General features: G+C 49.0%; 1 long non-coding RNA gene across 1 annotated transcript; it reads left to right on the top strand.

The window, feature by feature from the left end:
- Window positions 1–7182: 7182 nt before the first annotated feature.
- Window positions 7183–8416, top strand: LOC128598757 (uncharacterized). The gene is made up of 3 exons (XR_008383699.1): window positions 7183–7289; window positions 7661–7817; window positions 8105–8416. It is a non-coding gene; the product is annotated as an uncharacterized LOC128598757 (long non-coding RNA).
- Window positions 8417–15738: the final 7322 nt, after the last annotated feature.

Below are 15738 nucleotides of genomic sequence, written 5' to 3'. Positions count from 1 at the left end.
TAGGTATAAAACTGTATTTGTAACTTTTCTATCATTGTCAAAGCAGGCAGGAAGGGAGGAGCCGTGTGTCACCCTGCCACTCTCAACTTCAGGGGTGTTTCCTTTGAGGGCTGCATTTCCTCCCTGATTTAGTTTCTCCCAGACAAGCCCTCTGGGGTTTCAGCTTTGCTGGGTGATCCCAGGCACAGGAAATGCTGCTCCTTCATTCTGTCCCTCCCTCCTGCTGTTGTTAATCTCTGAGCTCCCTCATCCTCCCCTTTTTGGATTCTTGGTTTATTTGTCCTAGATCCAGGAGCTTGGGGAGAGAGGCAGCACTTGGGAAGAGTGGGGAGTGCAGGTGTCTTAGCAGTGGCAGCTGTGAGAGGGAGGCAGCGGGGCTGGGCCTGGGCAGAGGTGAAGCGGGTGCACCTGCCGCTGCAGCCTGGCCCTCCCTCCTGAGAGCCGCTCTGAAGCCAGGTGGCCCTTCCCAGCTGTGCTGAATTGAGGCAAGGGGCTAGGGCTTTAATTCCTACCCCTAACCCCACACAGTTGAGTTGGGCTGGGGTCACTCCTGGGATGGGGCCAGCCTGGAACCAGGAAGCTCCTTTCAGGCAGGGCTATTCCTGGGCTGGGACTGGCTGTGAGCTGTGGTCAGTCCTGAAGCAGAACCTGGGCAGAGGCCACAGAGTCCACCACAGTGCCAAAGCCCAGCTCTGCTGACTAGCAGTGTGACCTTGACCCAATTCCTTATCCTTGTTTAACATGTAGTTAGTTTCCCTGTTTACAGATGGATTAAACAAGACCATGTTCCTGCAGGGCTGGGAAGGCCGCCCCTGGCTGCTTCCCTCAGGGAGCTGCTGCCTGGCCTGGCCAGGATCCAGTACTCAGGCTCAGCCATGCTCATGAGGGGACGGGCTCCTGTGTGCAAAGATGTGCCCAGCTGTGGCCTTCCCTCTCACTGCTCGCTCTCCTCTCCAGCTCTTCCAGCTCTGAGGACAGAACGAGGAAGCGGAACCAAGGTTCCCTGGGAGCCTGCCCTTCTTACCCACCTCTCATCTTCCTCACATTCATATGAGCAGTTGCCAGTTGGCTCCAAGCAGGGAGCGGGGAGAAGGAGCCTCAGTTGTGCCATCCAGCGTGGAGTGCAGCCCAGAGCGGCATGTCAGGCTCTGCACTATTGGATTTTATCTTCTGTGTGTGCCAGTCCCTCAGGAGCCCCCCAGGAAGGGAGGAGTGGAAGAGCCAGGGCAGAATTCAGGCATTCCTGGGCCCTCTCACCCCACTCACACCCTCAATAGTAGAAAACATGGGAAGATATAAATGGAATTCAGTGAGGGCCTGGGAAAGGGTAAAGTGGCACCCCCAAACTGCTTCAGCGCCCCCTGGGGCAGATGGGGACTTGATGTGAATTGGAAAACAGGCCTCCTCCAGCGGATACAGCCCCACGGAGTGCTCAGCTTAGCAAACAGGTAATGCCTTTGTGCAACTTAAAAAGGCTTTCAGCCAGCCCTTCCCGTGGGGTAGTGACCTGAAGGCAGGCTGAACACTGCGGGCTGCTTGCCCTTTCCTCAGCACGTGCCCAGTCTGAGGTGCAGCCTTGGGCTCTACACATTTTGTGTGATTTATTGCCAGCTCCCAGAACAATCCATCACGGGCTTAGAGCCCATCTTCCCACACATCAGACACTGCTCTCCAGAGCCTGTTTGCAATGACATTCATAGAACCCTGGCCAGGGCTTAAAGTGACCACTAAGCTCTGCGGAGAGGCAGGGGGATGAAGCCTGTTCTTCAGGGACAGACCTCCAGACACAGGTGTCCCAGATGGTAGCCTTTACCCTGTATGTGTGTCCAGCAGTCTCTACTGCTCTGAGCCCACACCTGGCAACCAAAGTTTTCCGTAGACACAGACAGGAATCCTGCCTGTAAGATGTGTCACAGTAGGAGTAGGAGCTGGTGATCTTGGGCTGCATTTAGTTAGATCTGTTCTATCCACCCAGTGTTGATCCTCATGGCGTTTCTTGAAAAAATGCATATGGCCACCACGGGCCTGCATTCCCTCCTGCAGGTCTGGCTGCAGGTGAGTAGTGTCGGCTGCATTGCAGGAGTGGTTTTATTTAACCCCACTCTAATGGAGACACGGTCATTATGGACTCCAGGGTCTGTTGGCCTGCATTTGAGTCTTGGATCACTTATTAGCTGTGGCATCTTGAAAAAGTTACTTCTCTGAGCCTCAGTTTAGCCATCTGTCAACCAAGATGATGAAATGATTATCCTCTTGTGTGCCGGTCCCTCAGGAGCCCCACAGGGTTGTAAGGACTAAATGAGTAAGGGCTTATACACAAAATAGCACACAGTACTTTATCAATACACATTTGCTATCATAATCACCGCAGGTGAGTCCCTATGGATAGAGAAAATATTTATGTAAAAATTTTTTTTTTTTGTGGTTTTTGGCTGGGGCTAGGTTTGAACCCGCCACCTCCGGCATATGGGACCTGCGCCCTACTCCTTGAGCCACAGGCGCCGCCCTATTTATGTAAAATTTCTACAAACAACATTTTATTGTTTTGGTGACTGTTGAACTCCCAGCAACCAACTTGAGACAGTTAATCTTTCATCTATGAGGTCCTCCCACTGTCCCTTTCCAGACTGCCCTGTGGGCTGAGGGAGGGCCACAGCTCCTTGCCTTGATCTGCTCAAAACTGTCTCTGATGGGGGCAGGAAGGGGAGCCCTGTGGTCAGCACCCTCAAAGAGCACCCCATAGCCCAAGGCATCCCCACTCCCCTGCATAAGTTGTTTAGGGGTCTGTCAACAGCTCTGTCCTCCAAGGCTTTTTATTTCCAGCCCTGACTCCTGCTTGGTAATGAGTTCCATGAGCTTACCACCCACCGAGTGAGGCAGATTTTCTTTTATTATTCCTAAACATAACTCTCCCAAGCTTTGAGTGTGGTTCTAGTTCAGGATTTGGTGAATAAATTCATGACCACCCTAACCATAACTCATGATTAAACAGATGTTACTCCTTCCTAGCCCTTATCTTTCCAGATGGAAGAACCCTTGATGCATTGCTTTGTGTGTTTTTATGGCAGCTTCACTATTTCCTGGGCAACTTTGGCTTGTTCTTTTTCTAGTTTCCCATGGCCTTTCCTGAGGTATAACAAGCATGCAGGACAGAAGTCCCTCTCCAACCACAAATCTCTCTTACGCCACAGTCTACTATATTTGGATGAACTTCCGAGCACAAAATGAGAATTTCAGTTTAATATATGCAGATTGCAGTCATCTTGAAGAGAACTGGAAAAAGAAGGGCCTGGGAGCTGGTGAGAGAAAGGGCAAAAGCTACAGAAGAGCACTAGTGGAAGTTTTTTCTTCCCACACAGGCGGGAACAAGGAAAGCAAGTGAGGTCTTAGAACTCCAACTCAGCACTCCACCCTAAAGCCACTGCATGGGACTGGGCAGGTGGCATGGGTCTTACTGAGGGATGCCCCCCACTAGTCCCACCTACTCACCATAGTCCTGGGTGCTGGGCTACCACAACCAGAGGAAGTTACCTTTTCATGATCTGCATGGAGATGCCTTGTGGACTAGGGGCAACCTTGTCCCTTCCTTTATTGGTCAGTATAGGGGCAGCTGTGTCCCATAGGTAGGGAGGACAGAAAAGCGCATGTCAGAGTTTAGGCACTGGGTCCTGACTTTGGAATAAAATCTTCATAGTTATTCAGCCAGTGAATCTTTATTGGCCATCTACTAAGCCAGATGGGGTTTCTTGTTTTCTTTTGTCCAAAAGCATCCTGACTGACATAGGTGATTGAGGAAGAAGGAGGTGATGCTTGAACTGAGACTGGAATGATACTAATTAGCCACATATAGAAGATCTGGAGGAAAAACGTTCTAAGCAAAGGAAAAGACAAATGAGGTGGGCGTGAAAAGGAGAGAGCCACATGGAAGATGGCCTGGGATAAGATGGACGGCTGGGCAGGATCTTGGTGGGCAAGGAGAGGAGCTTAGATTTTACTTTAAATGCATCAAAGCCATTGTTAATTTATTTTGAAAATTGATTCTTATATACAGCAATGAAGTGCACAGAGCTTAAAGGCACAGCCTGATGCATTCTAATACTCACACACATGCACACGTGCTTCCCTCATCCAGATTAAGAATATTCTTAGCTTCCACAAACCATATATGTAATTTAAAATGTTCCACTAGCCACATTAAACAGTGAAAAAGAAACAAGTGAAATTAATTTTAATAATGTATTTGATTTAACCCAAAAGGTCCAAAATATTTTCATATGTAATCAATGTGTAAAGTATTAATGAGCTATTACATTCTTTCCTGAGTCTTTGAAATCCAATGTTTATTCTACACTACGGCACATTTCAGGACTAACCACACTTGAAGAACTCAATAGCCTTGTGGCTATTGGTGATGGTTTTAGTGTATGTCTAGAAAGCAGGGGCTGATAAATGGAAAACGAAGCAACCAGCATCCATTGATAAGATCGTAGCTTGTGTAAGATCTAAACCACTGACTTTATTAAGAGTGCCAACTTCTTGGTTTTGCTTTACTGAAGATAAGTTCACACCCAATCTCAGTTCCCTAACCCTATATTTCTCTAAGGTCCTAGATTACTCAACACAGGATATTCCCACCACAAAGGTTTTTAGTTCCCTTTTGGGCTCTTATGAATATTGTCATTCTTCACATTCTTAGTGTGGATATCTGAAGGATAGGTTCCTCATTTGACCAACAAGCCTTTAATTTCGCCCTTGATTTATCACAGACTTTCCAGATGGAAGTCATTTTCCATCTGTGGGTCCCAAACCTGGCTTACCACCAGAATCATTTCAGGGTATTTAAAACATATAGAACATACCCAGGATCTTCCAGAGATACACTCAGCGGTGGGTATTTTAAAAAAGTTCAAAGGACAGCTGTGATGGGTATTCAACCTTGAGCACTGAGCATCATCTGCTTTGCTGAAAATGAGCAGAGACCTCTTCTGGCACCATGGCAGGGATACAGTGAGTCCCTGACTAACAAATCCTCTAGGAGCAACAGTCCTATTAACAATGTCCTCGTAGCCATGGTGTGTATCTGTGTGTGTATGCGCGTGAATTTTTGTTTCTTTTGGGCTGGGATGATGGCACTGGCTGAGGTGGAGACTTCAGAGGTACCCCTGGATGTAGATTATTTTTTTACTAATTTTATTTTATTTTTTTGTAGAGACAGAGTCTCACTTTGTCGCCCTTGGTAGAGTGCCATGACGTCACACAGCTCACAGCAACCTCCAGCTCTTGGGTTTAGGCAATTCTCTTGCCACAGCCTCCCGAGCAGCTGGGACTACAGGCGCCCACCACAACGCCCAGCTATATTTTCATTTATTTTTTAAGACAGATTCTCAAGGTGTTACCCTGGATAGAATGCTGTGGCGTTGGCGGCACCCCTAGCTCAGTGGGTAGGGCACCAGCTACCTACGCCAAGGCTGGCAGGTTCGAATTCGAACCAGGCCAGCTAAAGAACAATGACAACCGCAACAACAACAAAAAAATAGCCCGGCATTGTGGCGGGCGCCTGTAGTCCCAGCTACTTGGGAGGCTGAGGCAAGAGAATCGCTCAAGCCCAAGAGTTACAGGTTGCTGTGAGCTGTGACACTGCAACACTCTACCAAGGGCGGATGTAGATTATTTTAGAAAGGCAGAGCCCAGCCCAGGGACAGGAAAAAGCATCTCCAGTTGGGGACCAATATGAGAGACGACGGAGGACTACAGGTCTCAGCTGGCCTGAGGGGTGTGTGTAAGGAGGAAACGCACATCTGGTAACCCATCCTCATCACCCCATTCTGTCTTTACCTCTGATACTGGCTTTCCGACAGTGAGTCAGTGGAACCTCTTCTTCACACACACGTGTGTAATAGCAGAGCCAACTTGTGTTTCAAGGGGGCAAAGTGAAAGACCAATGACTGATATAAAATTAACCCAGCCCTTCTGGATTTCATCTTAGTCACTGGGTGTGCCCTTGGCACCAGGATCATAAAACGAACCTGGTTTCCTCCTTTTATGTCTTTAAAGAGCCCTGGGTTTGCAGGTAAGGCACCTGAGTTCCAGTTCCAAACCTGTACTAACTAGCTGTGTCACTGTGCGTATGTGATTTAACTTGCCTAAGCCTCACTTCCCCCACCGGGTAAAATGAGTAATAAATAATTATCTTGTAGGTTACAGCAATTGCTGGGTAAAACAACGCATGTGAAAGCACCGCTTCTAAGATTTCTCACCCCTGCGGGGCACGCAGGGCCGGACATACACCAGGTGCTCTAACCCAAACGCACAGTTCAGTCTGCGCTCCTGGCTTTCCGCCCCTCAGCACGCACCTGTCCCAGGGCGTCGGGGAAGCCCCGCCCCCAAGAGGAGGCGCTGGGCCAGGACTCCAGCGGTGTTTCTAGTGGCCACTGCTCACGTCCCGGAAGGCTGCCATTGGTTCGGTAACCCCCTGAACCGATTTTTCATTGGCCGCCCGTGGCTGGGATGAGGCAAGACAGCCGCATCCGAGGGTCACAGCCGCGAATCCCTTAGCGCCGCGCGACTTTGCTGCCTGCACCCCCATGCAGCCCCCAGCCCCAGCAGCTAGGCCCTCGGTTCACGTCGCCTCCTTTGGGGAACCTTCTCTGCTAAGCCCGGTCCCCTACTCAGAGGCGGGGCATCACTCCCCGGGCCGCGCCCGCGAGCTTGTCGCCTTCGCAGGCTCCCTTCTAAGTCCTCCCCTCCTCGCCCTGACACGCTGGTCTCAGGATGCCGGGGACCTCCCGACACTGTCGCGAAGAACGCTGAGGCTTAATTCTTCGGGCCCCACTTAGCAACAAAGTGGAAAACATGTGCTCATCACTTAGAGAAAGTGTTTCCACTCCGCAGCAGCCGCGGCTACTGCCTCTCCGAGGAAGCTTAGTTTAGCCCCCACCCCGCCACGGAGAACTGACGTTTCTAAAGACTCCCTCCCTCCCCAACTGGCTGTCATTGTTATCCGGCGGGATCCCGCGGTCCGGCCTCGCGCCTCGGCTTCCCTAGCCCTCCCGTCGCGGCGGCCGCCGTGCGGGACGCCTCCTCCCCAGGGGCGGGGCCGGCGCTGCCAATCACGGCGCGGCGCACGTGCGGCACGTCTGCGCGGCCGGGGGCGGGGGGCGCCCCCGCGCGGCTCGGTGGAGGTGCGGGCCACGCCGGGGGAGGGGGAGGTGTGAACGCGCGAGGGGTCGGGGTGTGCTCGCAGCCCGGGAATGCGCGCGGCGCTGTGCTCGGGGTCCGGGAGTGCAGAGGTGGGTGTGAAGCCGCGGGCGCGAAGCGCAGGGATGTGGGGGACGGGGCACCAGAGGGCCCACGAGGGGTTCCGCCTCAGCTCAGCCGCCTCCCCAGGCAATGAGAGGAGCGCCGGGACTCCCTAATCTCTGTTTATTTCTGTCCTCGATTCACTAAAATGTGGGCCACGGGTAGGGACCGGGCAGTTGACCCTCCGGTTTAGCCAAGGGCGCAGCCAGGAGGACCAGCAGAGAGAAATTCAAATGTTGGGTTCTCCCAGCACCTGTTCTGGGGAAAGCAGCTTTATATTTTAGGCCCCTCCTTCACCACCACCCCGCCTCCAGCCCAGAGGGGGAGGAGTCTTTTAATTCTGGCTGTGATATTCAAACAGAAAACCAGCAAATATGTAAACGAAAGAACGGAAGCCCAGGAATCAAAAGAGCTGTCCTGTGGTCTTGGCTGAGGTCAGACAGGAAGCGAGGAGGACCACCTGCTCCGGACACCCACCGAGGTCAAGCTGCCATAGGCGCTCCCCGGCGATCCTTAGTGTAAGGTGGGGGATTATAAGGCGGCAGGGCTGACATTATTTATGCAGAGAGACATTTTCAAGCTTGAGCGTAGTGTTTGGGTCCCTAGAAAGTTCCACGTCCCAAGTGGAAGCCAGTTTGATGTGGCTGGAGCTAGCTGTGAGTTCCCTGAGCGTATTGTTTACTCTCCTTGCAAGGGGTGCTGTAACAACTTCCGGAAGAGAAGGCCCTTTGAAGTGTGGGCAGGATTCGGGTTCTTCTGACTTCTCATCTTCTCATCCTGGTGGCTCCTTTGATGTGGCTGACAGGCTTAGCAGAGATTGGCTGCCCGGACCAATAGCTCGAACACCATTCCAAGTTCACCTCCACCAGGATGGATGTATTGAAGGAAACAGATTGAAATATTCCAGGAGGAATCTCAAAATTTTTCGTTTCCTAGCAGGTTTGTTTTTTTCATTAACCCAGTAGGTATTATTCAAATGCATTACTCAGTTCTTTATGACTATGAAATTACAATGGAAAACTTTGGGCTACAGTGTTCTACCTACATTACTTCATTTAATCCTCTCAGTAACTATTAGGTGGGCATTATCCCCACTTTCTAGATGAGAAATTGAAGGCCTGGGGTCACATAGCTATCTGACAGAAAGCTTTTCTTTATGAGCGCTTCCCTCATTAAAAGTTAATTGTGTTAATTAAATGAATCAAACCACATAAAACAGTTAGACCAGTGCCTGGCTGCACTGTAAGTGTGCAATGAATGGTTAGCCATTCTTTTTTTTTTTTTTTTTTTGTAGAGACAGAGTCTCACTTTATGGCCCTCTGTAGAGTGCCGTGACCTCACACAGCTCACAGCAACCTCCAACTCCTGGGCTTAAGCTATTCTCTTGCCTCAGCCTCCCAAGCAGCTGGGACTACAGGCGCCCACCACAGCGCCCGGCTATTTTTTGATTGCAGTTTGGCTGGGGCCGGGTTTGAACCCGCCACCCTCGGTATATGGGGCTGGCGCCTTACCGACTGAGCCACAGGCGCCACCCTGGTTAGCCATTCTTACCACTACTATTGTTACAAATATGAGACAAAAGTTCTCTCTTGCTGCAGGAAGTTCTACAAGAATCTTAGGCAGTGTATTTTGGTGAATTCTTTTTTTTTGTTGTTGCAATTTGGCCGGGGCTGGGTTTGAACCCGCCACCCTCGGCATATGGGGCCGGCGCCCTACTCACTGAGCCACAGGCGCCGCCCTTGGTGAATTCTTTTTAAAAATATTTTAAGGTTTTGTTTTTCTCTAGTTGGAGCCATTGCCAATTAGTATCAGAAGTAGAGTTTCTGGATTAATGGTCCAAGACAAACCATACGGTGTCTTCCCCAGGCAACCTGGACTTGATCTGTTCCTTCCTTCTCCACCTTAGAATATAACTATGAACAAGCTGCTCAGCTCTCAGCTGGGTGCTTGGATGTCCATGAGTTAAGAATGAAGACTGTGGGATTCTGCTTTTACTTTTGTTTTTATGATAGGATCGTGTGACTTGACTTTGTCCTAAAATTTCACAAAGCAGATGAACATCATGTTACTAAATCACTTACTTTTAAAAAGTGTTTAAAAAGTATTGCTTTGGGGGCAGAGAGGCCTCAAAGGCCCCACTAAATTAAGAGATGAATAGGAATAATCTGAGTGAGGCCAGGTGTAATGGGGGCTGTCCTAGAATATACAGAGGTGTCCCAGGAGACCCAGGAAGAAAGTAGGTAGGCTGAGCTGCCCTGTTGGGTGTTAGCAGGACAGAAACAGGAGGATGAGGGAGCCAGAGAGGTATTGACAGCTGAGATGCCCAGTGGAGCCCAGTCAGAGCCTGTCTTTTGAGTCAGAGCATAGCCAGGGTGGTCAAGCACAGCCAGGCTTTGCTCTTAACCATGATATAATGAAAGAAGGTATAAAGGCGTAGCCCCTGGTAATAGTAAAAATAATAATAAATGGCATTTATTGAATACTATGTGAATGTAGGCACTGCTAGCAGGTTCATGTGCCTTATGTCACTTAACCTTTACATCTAGAGAAACAGCCACAGGGAGGTAAAGTTGCCCAACATTACCTAACTAGAAAGTAGCCTGTGAGCAGGGGACTGCTCCTCAATCATGGCCATGTAACTGAGCCCCTGGGGGTAGAAGTGTGCTAAGATTTGGTTTATCAGTTCTTATCATGGGGGAAGTTGGGACTTCCTGGTCTAAACCTAAGGAAAAGAGTGGCTGGATCAGAGGGAGAGAGAGAACAAAATGGTCAGCTAGCCAAATCAGGAGCTGGGGGAGGACCTGGAATGAAAGGCACAGTGGGACCACAGGACATTCATTGTTGGGGAGCAAAGGGAATGAGAATATCTTCTGGTGGGTGTGTGCTCAGGGAGAAATAGGAGAGATGAGGCCTTTCCAGAGTTGAATAGGGAGCACTGAAGATAATCATGCTAGCTGAGGTATCATGAAGGCCTTGTTTTAACAATACCAATAACACCTCACAGTCTTAGCAGAGTGATATGGGCTTATGTCCCCCACCTCTAATTCATATGTTGAGATCTCACTACAGAACCTCAGAATATGACCTTATTTGGAAATAGGGTCATTGCAGGTGTAATTAAGATGAGGTCATATTGGTTTATTATGACTAGTATCCTATGGAAAGAGGAAATTTGTGCAGAGACATGCACACAAGGAGAATAGCACATGAACTTGAAGGCAGAGATGAGGGTGATGTGTTTATAAGCCAAGGATGCCCCAAAGATGGCTAGCAAACCGCCAGACACTGGTGAAGAGGCAGGGAACAGACTCTCCCTCACAGCCTCAGAAGGAACCAAGCCCGCCAACACCTTGCTCTCAGAATCCTGGCCTCCAGAACTGTGAGATGATCAGTCTCTGTTGTGTAAACCACGTGGCCTGTTGCGCTTTGTTACAGCTGCCCTTGCAAAGTAGTACACACGGCCACGTATCTGACGACACCCTCGTCTGTGCTGGGGCCCTAAGATTTTTGAAACTTGTCTGTAGATGCTGGGAAGACCTGTTTTTTAAAAAATTATCTTCTTTTTCTCTAACAAAGTGATAGATGTATATAGTTTAAAGAAACAAAACAGAAAAATAAAAATTATTCTGGAATATTGCAATCACCGTCAGCCTCTTGCCTACCAGGCTATCTTCCCAGAGGCAACCACTGGCAATGCTATAGCCTTTTCTTCCCTTGGTATTTCCATTTCCCAAAATAATTTGCTTATATTACTATTTCTCGTTTTTCAACTTTGGACATTACTTGTTGACTTCCAGTCATGGTAGCTGGGAAGTTGTTCCCCTTCCCCCACCCACTCCATATCCTTGAATTCCAATGTTTGACAAAATGACCACTGCTGACATTAGGATGAAGAAAACACTGTTCACCTCCAAGCATGCCGTGTTCTAGGACAACACATTCTACTCACACAACGCTTTTCTCCCTCTGGACTTCATAACAGCTTCGTGTTTTACATTTTCTGACTTTCCTGAACCTTTATGTTTTCCCAGTGTCTGGGCATCTGTACCATACTACAATCAAAAGTGTTTCCAAAGTCCTCAACCCTTCATTTTTTCTGGAGTTGGTGCCCTTTGGCCCCCTGCTCCGTGAACAGGTGCCCTAGGCTGCAGTGTGGCCCAAGTCCTGGGAGGGAGGGAGGGAGGAGGAGGAGTATTTGAAAAGTGGCTGTCAGTTTTCTGGGGTTTGAGGTGGATGTTCCCATTCACCTTTGGGGCAAAATCCTTTTGTTGCATGAAGGCCACCCGGATGGGCAGGAGTGCGCTCGCTGTCTAGGGGAAGCTGGCAAGCCACTGTTCTCTCATGAGTGCTGGGCTTCCCAGTTCTGGCTGAGCACGCTGACCATGTGTTCAGGCAGAGCGGGTTCTGAATCCAGGAGAGATGTTGTCTAAAGGTGCGAATGATGGAACTCACTCCTGTGAAAGTTACTATTTTTATTGGTTATTGAGGTTTTGGTGGGAGTTGGTGGGGAGTGTTACTGGAAGTTACTTGCAGGAGATAATGGAGGGGGCAGGAGTGGAGGTACATTTTCTCTCCCTGTGCAAAGTCAGTGTTGCTGAGTTCTGGGGTGTGGGGGTCTAGACCATGGAAGAAGCCCCTCACCTGGAGCACTGTGCCCATAGGGTAGTGGCCCCAAGCCTTTTATTGGTGTACTTCAACCATAGAAACCAGAGCAGAAGGCCATGGTTATGACAGGGACTAATGTTAAGGAGTGGGGGACCCTTTTGATGACTCCCTGAAAGAGCCAGGGGATATGTTTGTAGGGGTGGGGCTAAGGACCTACATTCATCTGGGGCCTCAGAACCATGACTTGGAGCATCACTGTAAAGTGAACTCATGTCTGCTCAGGGTGCTGGAGACTGGGTCATGGTACACCCATGCATTCTCCAGAATGACTTGGGGACGGGGAATTTTACCCCCATTTACATTGGGGAATCTAAATCTCAAAGAGGCTTATATCATCAGGTGACAGATGTGGCATAAGACTCGGGTCCAGTGCCTCCCCATTTGCACTGAAAATGGCACTCAGTGTGCTGGAAAGTGACAGATGAATTAGTGGTCTTTGTCTACCATTCAGGGTTCTAGGTATGAAGTCTTTATTACATTCAATTCTGGGCACTGGATTTTGAGAATAAACGAGAGAGGCTCAGCGCCCGTAGCACAGTGGTTACGGAGCCAGCAATGCACCTAGGTTGGCGGGTTCGAACCTGGCCTGGGCCTGCCAAACAACAATGACAACTATAACAAAAAATAGCTGAGCGTTGTGGTGAGTGCCTGTAGTCCAGCTACTTGGGAGGCTGAGGCAAGAGAATCGTTTAAGCCCAGGAGCTTGAGGTTGCTATGAGCTGGGCGCCACGGCACTCTACCGAAGGTGACATAGTGAGACTTTGTCTTACACACACAAAAAAGAATAAATGAGAGCATTTTATAGACTAAAATATACTGCATGAAAGTGAATAAGTTCTGTTCTTTTTGGGTTTTGTAACGTCTGAAGGTCCCCCCCACACACAATGTTAGCAGCAGCACCAGGAAGCTGGGTTTGCTGTGTCTCCCACACACGGACTCCTGTGTCACCACTGGGCATCATGGTATGCTCAGTGTCGTGGACAAAGGTGCCTTTCTCATGTGACTGATCTCCTCCATAGGCCCATTTGCTGCAGCCTTTGTAATTTGGGTGGCTGCAAATGTGACCAGTTCATCCTCCCCAGGAAGCAAAGTTACTCTGTCCTCAGCTTCATACATGCAGTGATCAATACAGGATCCCCTCCCACCCCCAGGCAGCTGCCCTTTCATCTGGGATAAGTCACCGATACACTGCTGGGGTCCTTCTTGCTAGCAAGGACACTTTCCCCATGCTGCTTCGCTCCCAGCTCTGGGGCAGCTCCAGTGAGGAGGGACTGCCTACTCACCCTGGCTGCCACAGCTCCTGGGGTGCCTCCACAGGTAGGAAGCCAATGGCATTTTCTACATTCCGGTCTTTCCAAGCCAGATTGAATGTGTTGCTTTAATAGGAAGCTCCTTACTGAAGTTTAATAACTATTGGATTCTAATTTCTTCACAAATTTGTTTTGTCTTACTCATGGTCACTATATGTATTTTTACTGAGCTTTCTTTGGACAAGGATAAGGAATCTCTTTGCCTGACTTCTGATTTTCAGTGATCCCTGTTTGGAGTTCATTATCACACAACATCCGGGGTTTTCTGAGGAAAACTTGAAGGCTCAGGAGTGGTTGGGCTTTGGGAGGTCTAGAAATAGAGACGGGGTGGTGCCTGTGGCTCAGAGAGTAGGGTGCCGGCCCCATATACCGAGGGTGGTGAGTTCACACCCAGCCCTGGCCAAACTGCAACAACAACAAAATACAAAAATAAATAAACTTAATAAAAAAAAAAATCTTCAGAAGTGAAAAAAAAAAAAAAAAAAGAAATAGAGACTGGAACATAAAAAACCTTGACCAGCCCATAAGACCTAGTCCTCCAAGGGCTGAGCAAGGTAGCTAGACTGACCTCCTGCCTTGGAAAGCATAGGACTCAGAGGCATCTAGAGTGAATGGGAAGCTTCTAGTCACACCCTCCCAGGCCCCAGAGATGCATCTGGGCCAGATAGCTGGGAACCGTCCTTAAGGCTTATGTGAAGCTGCCCCTGATTTGTATCAGTTTAGTTTAGATTCAGCTGCAACAACCACAACTTAAGATATATTAAATGGTTTTTTACGTATGTGGTCCAGGTTGGTTATGTCAGTTTCACCATCACGGAGGACCTGGGCCCTTTCCAGCTTTCTGTCTGTCCTCACTAGGCCGCGTGTCTGGTCCTCATGGTCTGTCATACCGACCCCTGGTGTTCCAACCATCACATCTGACTTCCAAGCAGCAGGACAGAGGAAAAGGAGAAGAAAGGCCTTGGCCCCCTTTCATTTCGTTTCACTTCATTTCATTTTTTTTTTTTTTTTGTAGAGACAGAGTCTCACTTTATGGCCCTCGGTAGAGTGCTGTGGCCTCACACAGCTCACAGCAACCTCCAACTCCTGGGCTTAAGCCATTCTCTTGCCTCAGCCTCCCGAGTAGCTGGGACTACAGGCGCTCGCCACAACGCCCGGCTATTTTTTTTTATTTTTTGTTGCAGTTTGGCCGGGGCTGGGTTTGAACCCGCCACCCTCGGCATATGGGGCCGGCGCCTTACCGACTGAGCCACAGGCGCCGCCCCACTTCATTTCATTTTATTATTATTTTTTGAGACAGGGTCTTGCTTTGTCACCTGGGCTAGAGTGTAGTGGCACAATCACAGCCCACTGCCTCCTCAAACTCCTGGGTTCAAGGGATCCTCTTGCCTCAGCTTTTCAAGTATCTAGGGCTAGAGGTGCATGCCGCCATACCTGGCTAATGTTTTTATTATTTTATTTTTAATTGAGACAAGCCCTTACCATGTTTTGCAGGCTGGTTTTGAACTCCTGGTCCCAAGTGATGCTACAGCCTTAGACTCCCAAAGTGTGGGCATTACAGGCATGAGATACTGTGCCCAGCCACTTGTCCCTTTTAAAGTGGTTTCCTAGAAGTACTGTGCTTTACTTTTGACAACTCATTGTCTAGAACTTAATGGTCAAGATTGAAGGCCCATGTTGTTTGGGGAAATTTAGCCCTTTTTTTTTTTTGTAGAGACAGAGTCTCACTTTATGGCCCTCAGTAGAGTGCCTTGGCCTCACCCAGCTCACAGCAACATCCAACTCCTGGGCTTAAGCGATTCTCTTGCCTCAGCCTCCCGAGTAGCTGGGACTACAGGCGCCCGCCACAATGCCCGGCTATTTTTTGGTTGCAGTTTGGCCGGGGCCGGGTTTGAACCCTCCACCCTCGGTATATGGGGCCGGCGCCCTACTGACTGAGCCATAGGCGCCGCCTGGAAATTTAGCCCTTATAAGGGTACCGTGTTACTTGAATAAATTGGGAGTTTGTTATTAAGGGGAAGAAAGAGCATTGCTATTGAGTTGGGTAAGCAGCTAAGTATCAGAGAAAGCTGGATTTAGTGGCTGTGAAATAAACAGTTTTTTAGGGTGTATAATTCACTTAATTCTCTTTGTGACCCTAGGCAGGAAATGTTACTTCTTTAAGCTTCAATACCTTCATTAAAAAAAAAAAAAAAAAAAAAAAGACTTCCAATGATTTATATCTGTGGTTGTTAAATTGTGTCCAGAGAAGTCCCAGGGTTTCTTGGAAGCACCTCAGAGCTTAACGGGAACAACTAGAATTATGACAAGAGGGCAGCCAAGGCCAGGGCTTCTTGGTCCCCCACTTTGGGCCACCTCCTTTTCTGTCTGTTTTTTATGTTAACAGAGATCTCCACAGCTCTAAACTTTCCCAGCCAGGTGGGAAACTTTAGGAGCAACTGTGGAAAGTTTCTGAGTTTTGAGA

Source organism: Nycticebus coucang, chromosome 11 (genome assembly GCF_027406575.1).
Source record: "Nycticebus coucang isolate mNycCou1 chromosome 11, mNycCou1.pri, whole genome shotgun sequence".
NCBI classification, from domain to species: Eukaryota; Metazoa; Chordata; class Mammalia; order Primates; family Lorisidae; genus Nycticebus; species Nycticebus coucang.
Note: the sequence above shows the minus strand (reverse complement) of the source record. Positions and strands in the feature narration are given on the sequence as shown.